At 35.7% G+C, this 4958-nt stretch overlaps 1 pseudogene; it reads left to right on the top strand.

The window, feature by feature from the left end:
* Window positions 1-3534, top strand: part of LOC108684881 — a 179798-nt pseudogene extending 176264 nt beyond the window's left edge.
* The last annotated feature ends 1424 nt before the right edge of the window (window positions 3535-4958 follow it).

Raw genomic sequence — 4958 nt, 5'->3', positions numbered from 1 at the left:
TGGAAAATTTAATTTTATTATATTAATTAAATATTTGATTAAAATTATTTCATTCAACATTTGATATTATCACCCAAGTCGAAATTTTGCTCCTACTTCAACTTAGTTTAGTTAGGCTGTATGTAGATTTTAGAGATTTACATTATAATAAGAATTAAAATTTCGACTCGCGAATCTACAAATTCTTTTTTTCAGTATGTATATTAAATTCTAAAATTTATAAAATTTATAAATAATCATACAATCGATAAATATACACATCCAGATTAGTATCATATAGAACAGAAAGAGAATGTTACGTTTTTCAATAAATACATTTTTTTTGTAAGAAACAAAATATTTTTCTCTGAAATAATTCATCGTGCGTGACAATTTGCATTTTTCGTAACACATATCTGTTTTTTATACGACTCCGATAGTGTCTCGCCGTCAGTATAACGTCAAAGAAATATTCCATATGTCATACATTTATATAATGTGACCTATTAAGTGACATATATGCTATAATAAAATGTATGTACATTAAACAACAATGGATAACAAGAGTTATTCGTTGCTTTATGAAATCTGGCTTCTATGAATTTCTTGTTGCAAAGAATGAATGAGCCCCTTATACGAGGAGACAAAACGCGAACGAGTTTCCCTATCGAAGGTGCGGTTTATCCGGCATTTCGCGGCTCCGCCGTGGCATTTGAGCAGCCGCGTCTACCGCATTTCTGAACGCGGCCAGGTGTGGTAGCACCTTTCATAATTCTGCCGAGCCTTCGGCATTATCGGATAATTCTTTTCTACCCTCGCATTTTTTCCTCCTTCCATGATTCGTCTTCACCCGCGCGTCTCTTCAGTAATTCGATCCCTGTCCCGACTTTCCTTCCTTCTACGCTTCTACGCTACCGTCTCTCAATATCTCGCTCGACCGCGGTTACTTTTAAGAGGAATTTGCATAATGGCGTAGTGTGAAAATCCGTTTTCTCCGCGGGGACGATCGCGATAGTCTCATGGAAGTAAGGTAATTTCGCATAGAAAAAGACGGGTTGAACCAGTAACGAGGGAAACTGCGTTGCAAGCTGCCACATGTAAGATGGAAAGAATGCCAGAAATATCGAACGTTCTATGGAAAATTCTGCTGTGAGATTAACGTCAAATTGCTAACTGTTCGACGAGAGAGCGATATGGTCGCGACGAGTTCGATGTCCGATGTTATTTCGATACCGAAAGATAAGAAATTATGTGTCACGCGTCATGTCGATTTTTCATTATGTCAAGTAAACATAGATGCGATATGTACTCTCGAGTATGGACAGCATGTAAATCAGGAAAATGTACGGCAAGTTAAAAAAATCTCGAATTATAAATCTAATAAGACGAGACATGGCAATTTGCAATTTTCGCGTTTTCGAGTGTAACAATGAAATGTAAATATTGACTATAAATACGTAACGCATTTTCCTCTCGTAAAGGAAAAGGAGAAGAGAGGAGAGATGAGATAAAGAGAGAAAATGTAAGGGGAAGGGGAGAAGGATGGGATAGGGCGAGAAATCGCGAATTGAAGGAAGGTAAGATCGTACAAAGTAGCGAAGCGAAGAATTCTCCTGGGGCAGCGTCAGGGATCGGATAAAAGAAAGATGGAGGAGGGGAAAAAGGGGTCAGGGAGGCAAGTTACTGCTTACGAGCCTTGGATGAGAGTCGGGAAGACTCTAGAAAAGGTCGCGAAAAACAGAAAAGGGTGAAGAAGATAGGGAAGAAGGAGGTGATCCGGCCAGCGGAGGCGATGGCCCACCAGGTTGTTTCTGATTCGTAATTAGAGATGAGTGAGGCCAGGAAAAGGCCGGAGAATATATTTCTCTCCAAGCGAGTAATAGCTAACGGCACAGTACAAGCCAACCGGAAGAATAACTGACTTCCCATTTTTTCCCCCCGTTTTTTTCTCTTCATTTTGTTTTTTTTTTCCTGCTCCTTTCTTCTTTCGTCTATCTTTATTTCTCCCTTCTGTATCTACTTCGCTTGGGCCATCGGCACTCATCCCTTTGCACTCGTCTCCGTTTTCTCAGCATATCCTCTCTCAGAGAGAGAGGGATTCTTCCGTAGCAATCTTTCTGCAACGGGGTAACGACAGATTCTCGTTGTCCCAAGCCCTTGATTGTGCATTGACCTTTCGAGGCTACCGATGGCGAGAGAACCCTTCCCTTTTTATCCCGTATCATTGCGAAAGCGAAGATTTCTCCGTGCTATAGTTTTCTCGGGATATTAGAATCTGGTGTAATATATATATACGGGGAGAGTGAAGGAACTGCAAACACACTAAGGAAAAAATTAAATAAAACCGACTATTATTTCTCGACTGTAGAAGTCTTTATTAAAAAAAATATTTCAATTCTTCGGCTTTAAACTACAATAATTAACTTTTATGTATAAACTATTTCAATTATAAAGTATAATTTTTAATAAAAACAAAATCCTTGCCCGCTGCACGCATAGGCAATACGGTACTTTTCTTCTTTAAAGTTATAAATTATATTGATATACGAATGTTAATTGTCGTAATTTAAAGTCAAATAATCTTTGAATAAAAATTTCTACAATTGATAAATTATTGATTTTATTTAACATTTCTCTTAGGTGTTTAGAATTATTATTGTCCTTTATTCTCAAAAACATCGAAAACACGTACACTATAAAAAATAAAATATTAATTTTAATTTATAGTCATATAGCAGATTTTCTGAGACATGCAAATTAACAAAAAAGATTAATTTTAACATTTTTGGATGTCTCAGAAAATTCACTATACAATTATAAGTTAAAATTAACATTTTATTTTTTACAATGTAATTGTATTTATCCTAAATAGTGTGTAATACATATTGTAGTATGAAACTGATAATATATCGAATTATCGCTGGATATGAAAAATGAGAGATTATAACTACTCTAATATATACTGTTAATAATATCATTCATATTTATCTCCTGTTCGCAATTCTTTCACGCTCTCTTATCTGATATAATATTATATTTTAAAGAGTGATTTAAAATATAGTTAAATTATTTAGAAAGAATTAAATGATTTATAAAAAGAGATTTATTAACATTAATATCGAAATTTATGCGATGTTTGTTGTCAAAAATGAAGCAAATATATTAACAGTTATAAGCAAATTATTGATTCTTATTATATAAATATTAAATGTATTTAAACTGAGAAATATAGCTGCTGTAGAAAGTCTTCATATTGATTAGCGTTTCAATCTTAAACAATGAAATATCTTATCTAATTTCAGATTCAGCAACGGGCGTGATGACGACCGTGACGCTTCTACTAATTGCTCTGGTCGTAACGATAATTCGATAAGCAAAATCTGAAAAGAAAAAGAAAGCGAACGACGACCTCGTTGTTGATATCGGCGGTGGTCTCCCTAATTAACGGACTCAATTAAAGAGAAAATAAAAAGAAGAAAAATTAGAACTTTAAGGACACGAAAGACAGACGTTCGTACATAATATATGTGACATCCAAAACACACACACACACACACACACACACACACACACACACATACGCATGCACGCAATTACAAAAAATGACACAAAGACTGATTGGAGTAGATAGCGTCCATGTTAAATGGCGGAGAGTAATTTACGCGTGCCAAGTTAGTGTAGCAACGACAGTCCACGAATGGCCAAGAATTTGAATGAAGGGATATGAATCCTCATCGATCTTTTCTTCACCGATTGTGCATTGTGTGGCTCGGAAATAAGGGATGAGACACGCACTGAGAGGTGGAACAACGAGAACGAGAGGAAAGGGTATTAACAAAGTGCAACGACTATCGCTTTCAGTGTAATATATTGTATAACGCCGCAACAACAATGACGCCAAACCAACAAATACCAGTGATTTCGTCTCCGCGAGAGAGTGCGACCCGAAACATGTGTGAGAGTGAGTCGTTACGTTTTTTAAACTGCACTATATAGGAGTATTTCAGTCGCGCAACTAAATGACATTTCTGGAATATCAAAATGAAATCGTTCGAGCTTAATACTGAATTAAAGTTTCACCGAGCCAACTAGATTTCCAACATTTTTGAACTTATATCCCCCTCCCGAAATAGTTTTCTTCTCTCGTTTGTACGATCGATGCATGAGGGTTCTCAATTTTGTCAACAACATAGAAATGCTTCCGTTCGGAGATTCGTTACGACGATATGTGTCCCGAGGAGATTTACGGGTGTTAGTCATGTTTTGAGCAAAGTTAATTCTCTATCAACATCAGATTTTATTTGCGTACGTAGTCACGGCTTGATTATATGAATCCCTTAAGCATCGGCTATTTCTTTTTTTTTTTTTTTCAAATTATATACTCGTAAAATGTATAAAATGCGTATATATTATTATTTCCAGCATCGATTCTACTTTTTTTATTTCGCGATAAACTTCTGCCAAGTACTTTTAAATTCTCCAATTCTTTCCACCTCCTATCCTTACCTCCTTACGTACGAAATCATGAAGCCCATCTGGATACTTGAGATTAAAACGTCAGATTCGGTATGGGAGAGTTGTTCTCATCTGGAGAAAGTACGACAGCGGAGGAGAAGGCAGGGAAGAAGAAGAAAATGGAAAATTTGCAAAGAAAGAAATGAGGATATATCGTAACAAGTCGAAGACTATCAGTTGCATACGAATCAATTCGGTATTGCTTTGAGAATGCAATCCTCTTTTCACGTTATATGCAGGCACATGTTCTTCCTTTATTTAATTATAATTTCAATTACCTGCTATGCGTGCAATTATACAGAATGAGAAGTGAAAAAAGTCATTTAAATTTATTTTTTTCTTGATACCATACCTCAAAATAATCTAACTCTCTTACATGAGAGAGATTCATCTTGAATGGAAAATATTTATTGAGTGTGCCGAATATTCTGTGAAATAACAACTTAAATCTCGATCAACTATTG

This window comes from Atta colombica, unplaced genomic scaffold (genome assembly GCF_001594045.1).
Source record: "Atta colombica isolate Treedump-2 unplaced genomic scaffold, Acol1.0 scaffold141, whole genome shotgun sequence".
Lineage (NCBI taxonomy): Eukaryota > Metazoa > Arthropoda > Insecta > Hymenoptera > Formicidae > Atta > Atta colombica.
This window is presented reverse-complemented; position numbering and strand designations above follow the sequence as displayed.